The 12,592-nt window shown below is 41.4% G+C and overlaps 2 protein-coding genes and 1 pseudogene across 6 annotated transcripts in view; 2 read left to right on the top strand and 1 right to left on the bottom strand.

Annotated features, from left to right (window-relative positions):
• TXNDC15 (thioredoxin domain containing 15) overlaps positions 1-12,592 on the top strand; it is a 76,066-nt gene that overhangs the window by 40,151 nt on the left and 23,323 nt on the right. The window lies entirely within an intron of this gene.
• Positions 1-12,592, top strand: part of PCBD2 (pterin-4 alpha-carbinolamine dehydratase 2) — a 49,902-nt gene that overhangs the window by 13,987 nt on the left and 23,323 nt on the right. The window lies entirely within an intron of this gene.
• Positions 1,962-2,384, bottom strand: LOC137220572 (small ribosomal subunit protein uS8-like; annotated as a pseudogene).

A 12,592-nucleotide genomic window follows, 5' to 3' on the forward strand; every position in this document is an offset into this window, starting at 1 on the left:
TCAAAACAGCAAACGCCACTAATGAATCAGTTTGCTCCTGTGCTCTCAGCCAGTAAGGCAGGATTGTGGCCTTCTACCATATCATTCATCAAACTGACTTCAAATGCCCTGTCCTTGCCACTGTAGCACTGACCACGGACGTGCACCAGGTGCCTGGAGCAGACCCAGTTGGGGCTGGGCTGGGAGCCACATGGTCTCCCCACTGAGAGCCAGAGGGCCTGGCTCTGTCAGGATCAGAGAGCGTAGCGAGGTCCTTGAGCCGGCAACCACTGAGGGGCTGGCACTGCTCTGGGCCCAAGGCGTGGAAGGAGGAAGATGCAAAAGAAGCAACTGATTCCGTTCCTGCCCAGAAGAATTCCCAGTTTTGTTGGGGAGGTGGAACATCTGCCTTGCATAAGATATTGATAGTTGATTTTTAAAAATATTTATTTATTGATTTATTTATTTCGGTTGTGCCGGGTCTTAGTGGCGGCATGCGGGATCTTTACTTGTGGCACGCGGACTTCTTAGTTGCGGCATGCATGCGGGATCTAGTTCCCTGACCAGGGATCAAACCCGGGCCCCCTGAATTGGGAGCACGGAGTCTTACCCACTGGACCACCAGGGAAGTCCTGATAGTTGATTTTTAAAATTGTCATGCTAACTGGGCACTAAAATCTGAAATATTAAGAAGCTGAAAGGTGTAATCCAGGAAGTCTGCCTGGAGAAGGGGGAGTTTTGATAGGTCTGATAGGTTTTTTTGAAGGAAGGAGCTACGGGGGAGGGGTTGGCAGGTGGCACAGGTCAGGGACAGGGAGAAAGAGGGCACATCTTATTTGTAATGTGTGGGGCAAGTGAGGGCCCTAAGGTTGGTTCAGTGAGCTGGGCTGAAGATTGGCATGGAGGGTCCTTGTGCTGCTCTCTCCCTCGTTCAGTGTTGCCTCAGGTTTAAGGTATCTGAAAGCAAACTCTTATTGTCTTTCTGTCTTTCCTACAAGAAAGTTTCCTAAAAGAAACTTGTTTGTTTGTCTCAGGACCACCATTCTCTCAAGCATCCAGACATGAAACTGAACAATTATCTTGGTGATCAGTCACCAGGAACTGGTCAGTGACTGTGCTTGGTCTGGGTGCACCTCTCCTCCCCCTAGCGCTCCGGAAGGAGCTTCCTCATGGCTTTTTACCTCTAGGCCCTCTCTGCCTTCATTGGCCTGCATGCTGTTTTATTGTGACCAAGTTGGTATCTGCTCAGAAAATCCCAGTTCCTTTCTGTTACATCTTACAAGACATCATCTTCTCAGAGGTTTTCAAAGCTGCCCACAGTCTCTAACCTTACCTCTCATTACTTCTCTGTAAGAGGCCTCTTTAGTCTGTTAGAGATTAGAACTGTGAGGTACCCGAGAGGTCACCTAGTCATCCCTTTCACTGAAGAAGTGGGGAAGCCAAGGACAGGGGGGCAAAAAACATTAGTGCCATACTGGAACTGGAGCTAACACTTACAGTATAGTAGGGGAGGGAGAGCATAAACAAAGAAAATAACGCATGTATAATTGCCAGTTACGGTAAGTGCCATGAAGAAACATCCTAATAGCTAATGCTTGGTGAGCACTCCAGCTTTGGGCCAGGCACTATGTTGTAAGGACTTTACATGTATTTATTCATTTAATCCTCACAAAACCCTGTCTTTCAGAGAATATTTACCTCATTTTACAGGTAAGGGTACCAGAGTTTAGATTAAGTGATTTACCCAGGGCCCCGCAGTGGAGTTGGGATTTGACCCAGGCAATCCCTTGCATTTGCCAGTGTGGATACTGCCTCTCCAGCAGAAGAGACAGTTGAGAGAGAGAAAATGGGAAAACTGAATTCAGTTGGAGGAGAGCTGTCAGGGAAGACCTCTCCAAGGAACTGATAAGCTGATGCATTTTCTTTTTCTTTTATTTCCTTTGTCCATTGAGACATTTCATTTGCACGTGTGTACTACATCCCTAGGAAAAGAATCCCAGGATTTTCTTTCCTGTGTTTTGTTTTGCTGCTTCTTTGTCCATGATGCCAGCTGAAGTTGTCAGTATAATGAAACCAAATGGGCACTCGGCCATTTTTTTAGATCTTTGAGTTGCACATCAAATCTGGGACTGATCACTACACACTTGTTTAACTTGCCCATGAGGTTCACAACCATTTTCCCAGCTCTGTGGTCATCAGTGATTTCAAATTCGCCAATGTAACCATTCTTCGTTATTACTGTTAGAAACTGGATGATGACTTTGGAGCACAGTCTAGTAAGAACCTGGTGTTTGCATCTCTTTGGCATCATTGATGTTCTTGAGAGCATCAGCCAGGACATTCACATGCATCAATATGGCGGCCCAGAAAGGTGACAGGAAGAGGACAGGAGGGGTGAGGACATGGTGTTATGGGAAGTGGGCAGGCTGTCTGAGGACTTAGAGGATGAAGTGGAGGCGGGAGGGGGCAAAAAATTACATGAGGAGAATAGTAAGGAGGCTGTTGCATTCATCCAGGTGAGACATCATTACTAGGTGGACACAGCAGGAGATTCTGGACTGGATAATGACAAAGGGGAAGCAGAGAGGTATAGAGGTTGGAGCTGCTTTTAGTAGTTTACATGAGCAGGAACCAATGATGCCACACATAACACTTACAGGGAATAACAATATCAAGAGAAAACCCAAGTTTCTCTACAAGGGAGGAGTGGTGATGGGTGGTGAGGAAGAAGAGCAGGGAGTGTTAAGTATGACTTTCAGGTTTAGGACCCGAGGAACTGGGTGGTTGGGAGTGACATTTACTGAGCTGGGGAAGTGTGGGAAAGGAACAGGATTGGTGTGCAGGGATCAAGGTTTCTGGTGTGGATATTGTTAAATGTGCGTTGCTACGAGACATCCCAGTGTCAACCCTAAGAAGGTAGTTTTGTGTCTGGGTTGTAGATAATTGGGGAGACATAGATGTGTATGGAACCAAGCCAATGTAATAGATGAGGTTACCCAGGCAGAAATTATAGTGTGAGAAGAGAAGAGGGCTCAGAACCCGGTCCATTTAGGGGTAGGATAGAAGAGGAGGTGTTGGCAGAAGACTGAGAAAGACTTTATAGTGAATAGGAAGAAAATCAGGCCAGTGTTGTACACAGAATCCAGAAGAAGATGATGTTTTAAAAGGGAGAGAGGGGGCTTTCCTGGTGGCGCAGTGGTTAAGAATCCGCCTACCAATGCAGGGGACGTGGGTTCGAGCCTTGGTCTGGGAAGATCCCGCATGTTGCGGAGCAACTAAGCCCATGCATCACAACTACTGAGCCTGTGCTCTAGAGCCCATGAGCCACAATTACTGAGCCCATGAGCCACAACGACTGAGCCCACGTGCCACAACTACTGAAGCGTGTGAGCCTAGAGCCCGTGCTCTGCAACAAGAGAAGCCACTGCCATGAGAAGCCCGCACACTGCAACGAAAGGGTAGCCCCCGCTCGCTGCAACTAGAGAAAGCCTGTGCGCAGCAACGAAAATCCAATGCAGCCAAAAATAAATAAATTAAATAAATAATTTTTTTAAAAAAAGGGAGAGAGGAATCAGTTCTGCTGACACTCCAAGTAAGATGAGTACCAAAAGATGATCACGCATTAAGCAACATGGAGGTCATCAGTGGCCGTAGGAAGGATCGTTTGTGTGGGATGGGGGTGCAGGGCAGACTGGAGAGGAAGTGGAGCTCATGTGCCTTACATAGATCTTTGTAGCCGCAGACATTAGCCTCTTGTCTGTTCTTTCTGTTTGTAATTCAGCCCTTGCATTATCCTATTTGTTAGTGGTTTTCTTTCAGCCTTGTTTTGATATTAAACCTGTGAACATTAGTGCTAGGACGGATGAGGCTATTGAGGCCCTGTGGTGAAGTTGACAGTGAACCAGTGGTGGGATTAGGATGTGAGTAAGTGCAGCTTAAATCATGCAACAGAGGAATGTGACCACTTACTTTTGTCTCTCTGCATCTAACATGTAAGTGCCTTGAGGGTGAAGACTTGGGTTGTGCTTGTGTACCTCTCCCACAGTGCCCTCCCAGTGTTACCTAGGTATTTTGAATACATGAAGCCCCTTGATTGGGCTCACATAGGTGATCCTAGTCAGTGCCCTTAGCCCCAGGGGAACATAGTGCTTTTGTCTCCTACAGGTTACTACCTAAAACCCTTTCTCACCAGGGACTTCTCCTTTCTCTCGTTTCCTTACTCCTAAACACAGATGTTTCCTAACAGTGACCAACTTACTTGGCTGCTAAGTTGGTATGTATGATGGGATGGTCTTTAGGGCCGTGGCACCCTTCCCAGAAGAACCGCATTGATCGTGCCTCTGTTCTGCAGGCAGTTTTGGAGTGTCGGAGAAAGAAAGGGGCCACTTGTGGCATCTCTAGTAAATCACCTCCACCGAGGAGAGGCTGAGGTTGGCACTTACGCGATGTTGTGGCTCCGCGGCTTCAGCCACCCACACCCAGCCTTTTGTAAATCTTGGTGTCCTGAGGGACCACGGCAGGTTCTGCCAGGACTCCACAGAGCATCACACTGCTGCAGGCCTTCTACCTGTTATCCATTAGGCACTCATTTTCGTTTCATGACAGTTCTTTTATGTCAGATTCCTTTCCTTTTCTGTGACCACTGGTCCAGCCCTCTTGGCTGATTTGCTTTTCTTTTCTTTCTCTTTTTAAAATCATAACTTGGTGGCGTTCCAGATAGAAAAGTTTTAAAAGTTTGTTTGATACATTTTTTTAGGAATTATTTAAAAAGTTTTTGTTGTAAAAATGTTGCCTTAAGGTCACTCTGTAATACAGGTTTTTAAGGTCATACCTGTAATACAGGTAACTCTTTAATGTTGCATTACTTACCAGAAATGCAACCAAGTCAGTTTTCTTTCTGACAGTTTGGAGAGTCACGAAGTATTTTATGAGCTATTGAGTGTTTTCCAGGCATTAGTAGCTCATTGTTGGGTGACCTGGGAAATAATGTAGGTGGTTTCATCGAAGCTTTCCAGCAGCCTTGCGGGGTTGGGTATTAGGAAGCCCAGGTTACTAATGGTAAGAAGGAACCTGCTCAAACGTACAGACGAAGCAGTGAGGTGCCGTCCTTCCAAGGCCAGGCTTCCCACTTATTCTGAGGCTACAGCTCTTCTCTAACCCAAGTCTATATTTTGAAGGGTTGTGGGGTAATTCAGGATATGGAATGCTGTTCTATTTAGGAATGTCCTAGACCTTTGAATGAACAACTCTGCTGTTCAAAATTGAGTCTGTTTCTTTGTTCTGTTTAGGAAACAGTGTTTATTTTGGAGGGCTTAAAAGAGGCAATGTGTTCTTTGCATATTTTGAAGAAAAGGGTAGCCAGCTACTGATAGGAATTTGACCTGTAAATTGCTACATGGTTCCCATGCCCTGCCCTGAAAGCATTAGTTTATAATACTTGATTGATCAGTTATTTGTCCTAAGTCAGCTACAGATTAGAGGTCAACTTCTACCTGGAGGGGGAAGTCTCTTCCAGATAGAAGGTCTGCAAAGAGCAGCTAAAAACTTAACTTGGCAAATTAGAACTCGGTGTAGAGAAGATAAACTTCTACACTGAGAGACCCCAGCTTTCTGAGCCATTGACCATACAATTGTGGACACAGGTGTGTAGAAGAGAGGGCCATTGTAATTCTAAATGTCTTAAACTGTGATTCTGTTACATAAGCTTGAGAATGAGTCTCTTTCCATCTTCCTATTTGTTTAAAACTGCAAGGTTTAAATAGAAGGGTTTAACATTTATGGATCACTCATACCCCACAGAGGTCAGCCTGGCCTCTCTCTCTTCTGGGAATGATAGCACCCTGTTTCATTTGTGTGGTCTGTTTAGCTTGTTAATAGATACATTTTTTTTCCTGACTGCATAGTATGTTTTATAATTAGGAAGACACAGAATAGTACAAAGAAGAAAAATATACCTTCTGCCCACTTAAAAAGCAGTATGTGTGAATGTGTGTTTTGTGAGTATGTACGTATGTACATATATTTGGAGTCATATTGTAGATGCTTTTTTGCTCAGTTGCATCTTCTCACTTTATGTATGGTGACCATTTTTCGCTGTCAGTAAAGTATTTTACTTCATGGTTTTTAATGGTGGGATATATAGAGGATTCCACTGAAAGGAAAGGCCATGTTTAATTTAACCAGTGCCTTTCTATCATAACTAACCACAGATGAGACTTTGTGAGCCTACCTTTCCTAAATGCTCCATATAAATGCTGTCCATTGATCACAAAAGTATCCGGGAATCATACCAGGTTCTTCTTGCTAAAGACACTCAGGATCTTGATGCCCACTGAGATCAGGCATAGATCCAGTTACTTGTTAAAGTAAATAGAAATCATCATCTAGATTGAATTGATCTGTTGAAGCTAAAAAATCAAGCCCTTCCAGTTACTTGAGAAGGTCAGAAGGAAAATGTTATGTTATAGGGCTTTGTAGCTACCGTTCTTACAGCGTAGGGCAATGGTGTAGGGAATATTTTCATAGAAATATTTCTCTTTTAGAGATTTTTTTTCAGATAACGAAGGCTTGTTTAATTTGGGAAGAGTTATTTCATAGGAAATTCAATCTTTGTAAATCCTCTATCACATTTCCACACTTGCCAGTTCTCTAGCAAATGATGGGTTTTGAGTGGTTCAGAAAGGGTTTCTTTTCTTTTTTTTTTTTTGCGGTACGCGGGCCTCTCACTGCAGTGGCCTCTCCCCTTGCGGAGCACAGGCTCCGGACGCGCAGGCTCAGCGGCCATGGCTCACGGGCCCAGCTGCTCCGCGGCATGTGGGATCTTCCCGGACCGGGGCACGAACCCGTGTCCCCTGCATCGGCAGGCGGACTCTCAACCACTGCGCCACCAGGGAAGCCCAGAAAGGGTTTCTTAAAAGGAAACAATTGTATATTTTATACATATTCTTCTTTTTATTTTTGAATTGGGTAAGTAAGAGAAACTTGTGTTTTCTCTTTGTATTTGTCTGTGGTGATATTGCTGGTTCTCAGACTTAGAATGGTGATTACTTGTAATGATTTTGTAAAAATTTCACCTTATGAGAATGTTTTCTTGGGCGTGATGAATGGCTCCAAAGAACTTTAAAAACCCAACCAGTGATGTTGGCCTGGTGCTGGAGAGTTGCTGCTTAGAGATCAGTAATGGTTACATCTTGGTTTGGTATGCTTGGTGGTATCTAATCATGTTTTGTGCTTGGGAACCATGAAAGAATTTTCTTTTCAAGTCTTAGTGCATCATTTTTCCCGACGTTGATCAAAGGATGGAAAACTAGTATTATATACGTAGCCAGGGTATTCATAACTGACTTACATTCTTAATCTTTTGGCTGTTTGGTTGAAGTATATCTACGCCTCTTAAATATTGAAAGCATAATATCTTTTAACCTACAACTGCAGAGTTAAAATGAATTTTATGTGAAATATTTAGTTGTGGACCACATCTTCAGCTTTTTATATGCCACAGTGGTCTTGATTTTTCCCTTCCATTGTCTGATAGTGAGGTCATTTTCAGTCCTCTGAGAAATTCTATTCCCAGCCAGATGTGGCTCATATATTAAAAGTAGCACCTGTGGCTAATATCACAGCAGCTTACCATAAATTTACATGGTAACTAGGATTATATCTGTCAAGACTGTTAAAAAAAATCTAGATTTAATTTGATTTCCAGTATTGTAGAAGCTATCCAACATTTTGCTTCATAACTATATTTTAAAAGTTAAAAATCACTCCATTGTTAAGTTTTATAGCACTCCTAGTGCCCATTAAGTTGATTTGTTCAATAGAGGTCAGAGTAAAGCAACTTGGCTACATTAAGATCGGAAACCAACCCATTTGTGACAAATTTAGTCCTTTCGTGTGAATCTTCTCAACGTCTCCGCACTGATTGGACTCAGGTGTAGCTTATGTCAGTAGCATTTAACCTCAAAAGAATGAGCAGTGTGATTGGGTTGTTGTAAATTATGGAGCATTTTGCCTTTGCTTGTTTAAATGTAACTGTTGACTCTGCTGCCCATGCCTGACTGCTGGACTGCGTCTGCCTCTAAACGAGTAGTTTGGTTTTAAAGACATCTTGGAAAGTTGCCGTATGTGCCCTCGCTCCTTTCCCTTCTTTATGTGACCCTTCCTAAACTGTTTTATTCCCCATTATCCTTTGAGTCATCTCCCACATGTTATGATTTGCACACCTGCAGTTATAAAATTATTTTGGGGTGTCATTATATCATGTTGTTCACCAACTCTTCAGCATTTATGAATACAATAATGATTCACCGTAAATCAAAATAATTTACAGGTTACAGAGAATCTGCTCCTACAAATAAGAATTCAATGATGAATTTCTTAGGTGTCCTCCCATTTGAACATGGGTCCTTAAAAAGAAACTGGTAACAACATATTTCTTTGTATTTGTGAAAACTTAGCTCACAGTCCAGAACTGAATTAAAGTATAAGTTCAACCTTCTGGACATCTGTTTTTAAGACATGTAAACAAATATAAACCAATTAAGAAATAGCAGCATCTCTTTCGTGATCAGTAGTTGTAATTGCCTTAGCAATAATCTTGCTCCTGAGTGAGAGAATCCTAAGTGTTGGCACTGAGCGTGGGGCACATGCATCTCAGCACAGGGTCCCTAACCCTGAGTGGGCATGCCCATTTTAAGTTGGAACTCAGTGTGGGGCACTTCCCACTCTGTCGGTAATCTTTCTGGAGGGAAGTTCGTAAGCTTCTTTGAGCCTGAGCCTCACGAAGGAAGTGGAATGGTGGCCAAGAATTATTATGCTGAAAAGGTTGTGGTGATGGAAAAAACGATTAGGAGTGAAGCTAAAATTATAGACACTTAGTGTTACCAGGTGTAATCAGTCACTTAGCAGTATAAGAAAATACCTTACTGACCAATTTGGAACCTTCTAAAATATTTTTTGGGTGAATTACACATCTCTTCTTTACTCATGTACCTAGGATAAATTTAGCTCCTATGGGAAATCAGGTGCTCTACTGGTGAATCTGGATTGCTATTGCATCTGTGGAGAAGAGGGGTGAAAATATAAGATGGATATGCCCAGCACCACTTGCGCACACAGCCTCTCTTGCTTGCTTCCTCTCTACCTCCTTTACTTCTTGCCAGGTCTTCATGGCTGATTATCTGCCCTCTCCTACCACACTGTAAGCTCCTTGAAGGTCAGGGGCTGTGTCCTAGGGCTTAGAGACCAGGAAGGTGGTTGGTAAATGTGTACATTCCATACTTTCAGAAGCAGACTGTTAGGGAGATTCTGAATCTTCCAAATATGCTGAAGGTTTTGTTTTCAGATCCTGTATGGAAAGCAGAAACATAAGAAATTGGTAACTTGTTTTGCCGACCTTGATTCTTTTTTCTCCTCAGCCTTGCATTGCAGTTAGTAGCCATGTGTGATTTTGTTTCTACAGGTGTCAGTAGATATTCTGAAGGGGATAGGAATCATGAGATTGCTGGCAATGAGGCTACCCTTGCCATGTAGCCACCTTCAAGATTTCTGTATTTAGCCTGCGAAGGGCCCAGGAGCTACATCTGCCCAGTGGCCAGAGATACAACCTTAGAAGGCTGATTTTGAGAATAGAAGTAAAACTTATTGTAGAAGATCTGCTTATTTTCAGAGAGAAGTATTATTTCCCCTCAACTCAGAAATGAGTTAAATCCTGAAATAATCATGGAGGTGCACAGTGCCAGCTTTTATCACTCATTAATGCCATATTACCTCAAGTGGTTTAGATATGGGAGAAATGACTTATTTAAAGCCAAATGAACCAATTTTATAGCACTAAATTTGTATAAAGCACTTTTGCATGCATTGGCTTATAAGGCAATATTTAGGTTGGTTCTTTCATAAGTTTCATTGAAAAATGAAAGCTGGTATTAACTGCATTTTTATTTAGAATTTTGTTTTAAGCCATGCAAAATAGTATTGTATAATTAGTTTTTCATATTATAATATGTGAGTAAATTATACATTTCTTGTAATGAAATTCTCATTTGGCAAATTTTGGCTTTAAAATACAGTTGCTATTGGTGAACAAATGTATTCATTTTACATGAAAAAGTTTTTCATTCATTATATCAACAAACATTTTTAAAATACACGTAACTTTTCCTGCACTAAATTATTAAAAATAAGTTTCATTTCAAAAACAAGGACTTTCTTATAATGAGGCCATGTTATAAATCTAACATTGTAATATTCTGGAACTCTAATTAAGAATGGGTTCTGCTGGTAAATGTTGGGAAGAGGCAAGGAAGAAAGTTACAATACATTGCCTATTTACAAATTAACCATTACCTGCCAAAAGCACATCAGACCCACACAGCGGACATCCGCTAATCCAGTGGTTAGCCGTTCCGGGCTCTAATGCACACTGTTTTACACGTTAACGGTTTTGAAGTTCCAGGCCAAAGCTGACCTTTCACATGTGCTTCGTTCACAGTAGGAATCTCCACTCACTGCTTCCTGTCAAAATGGATTATGGTGACACAGCCCAGGGCTCACTTTGGCTGCAATTAAGTTTTTGATCAGAATTATTTCGTTCACAAACAATCACATTTGTTAAAATGTTACATCTGCCCTGAAAACCACTGGCAGCCTCTCAGTTTATCAGTGTGATGTGAGTGTAATTCTTCATTTGTTTTTCATAAAATGGCAAGCCATCTTATATATGTTATTTAATTTTTTTTTTTTTTTCGTTTGCTGGTTTCTGCCTTTCATTTCATTGGGTTTGGAAGGAAACTATGTCTTTAAATTAGTACGAATCTGCTCATAGGCTTTGGGAATTTGAATGGAATTGGTTTTGGTGCAAAACAAAATTATCCAGTTGAGCCAAGATTCAAATATTATTGCCAAAAATTGTTAGTGGTAGTTCTCTTCCTCACATGAGGAAACATTTTAGCCCTGTGAGTGTGGGGTTCGAGGTTTTGATTCTGGTCTGCAGTTCCTGGAGTCTTCATGCCTATGATGTTGCTACCTTTCAGTGTTGATCGTCACGCATGTTTCGGGATCCATCACTGCTGCCATAGACTCTGGGTGCCAGAAGTGAAACCAGCAGTGGCTCTGTTAGCCTTACCTCTCATGGTTCTTTGACTAACTTTTAAAAGTCATTTTCTCCCTAAGAAATGGCAGTAGAGATATACTGAAGTAGTTTTTTCGCTGACTAACCATTTTATGTCTATAGTATGGTGTGGGTATCAGTGGAATTTTTGAGTTTTATAGTTGATTTTCACTATTTGTCGAGTGTTGTCACCCTTTTACGAACTTCCCACTTTGGAGAAGACTGCGTGGTAGTTTTGTGTGTTGGGTGGGGTACTTTGGGAGCACAGGATTAGAGTTTGGATTAGAGTTTGATTTAGAATGGAAATTAACCTTTGACTTACTTCTGTGTGAGAGTGGAGGCTGGGAAGTGGTGCTGAGCTGAGGTAGTGTGGGGTGAAGGGGGGGAAGGAATAGAGTTAGGAGGTTGTCAAGTTAGGAATGCTTGAATTCTGTCTGAAATTCAGGCATTATGTTTGGAAATTTTAATTACTTTAAAAAATATATATTTAGAGTGCTGTAAAGGAGCTTATTACGAGCTTTTAAAAAATTGCATCAAAACCCAAACCATTTCCCATTTGTTTTGATGTAACCAAAGTCATTTATTACTAACTCATAAAATTATAAGTGGCAAAAGAAAGGTGTTGCACCAAAAAGAAGAAAAAAATCTCTTTATTTAGCGTTAATTTTTGAAAATTTTAAAATAAAATAGAGCCTGTCTCTACTTCTAAAATCAAAAAACTGTATTTAAATGGAATGATATAAATGCTGGCTATAATAATTTAACCTTCATTTTCTCTGTTGTCGGATTTGTGAGCAGATTTTTCTTAAATCCATTATTATAAGAATGCTTTTAGTCTTTAAAAAAATCTTATTTGGAATATACCTGACCATATTTGATGTTTAAAGGAAATATATTGGAAGAAAATACTGAATAGTATTGAATTTTGAGAGAAAACATCAACCTTGAACCTTCTAAAAAGGCATATGTGTGTCTTTTAGTTGTCATTATTCAGTATGGCCCTGCCTTCTTAGAAAGTGGTACACAATAAGAAGGTGGCCAGATAGAATTTCTAACTTTATTACATGCTTATATTAATGTAGTCATGATTTTCTTATATTCAGGTTTTGGATTTTGTTTCTGCTTGGTTTTTGAGATTCTGGAATTTTTAGAACCTTGTATCCCTAACCTGTTAATGCCTGTGTGTAATATGTAAGGGGTATCTTCTGGGTTATAGGAACCTTCATCATTTTTCACGGGGGTTTTTCCAAAATCTGAGGCAGTCAGGAGAAAGGGTGATGCAGAGTGCCCCAGTCTATGCCAAAACGCAGAGACCACTTAAATCCTGTGCAGCGTCTATCATGTGAAGACACAATCTCTAGGCCTAAAACCTCTGATGCATCTAAAGAAGGAAACAAACACGTAAGAAAAACACATAAGGTGGTTCACAAGTGCTCTCTGTGAAAGGCTGAGGCAGACATTTGTGACTTGGGGTCTGCTCTCACAGTATGTGAAACTGAAAGA

This window comes from Pseudorca crassidens, chromosome 3, assembly GCF_039906515.1.
Source record: "Pseudorca crassidens isolate mPseCra1 chromosome 3, mPseCra1.hap1, whole genome shotgun sequence".
Taxonomy (NCBI): domain Eukaryota; kingdom Metazoa; phylum Chordata; class Mammalia; order Artiodactyla; family Delphinidae; genus Pseudorca; species Pseudorca crassidens.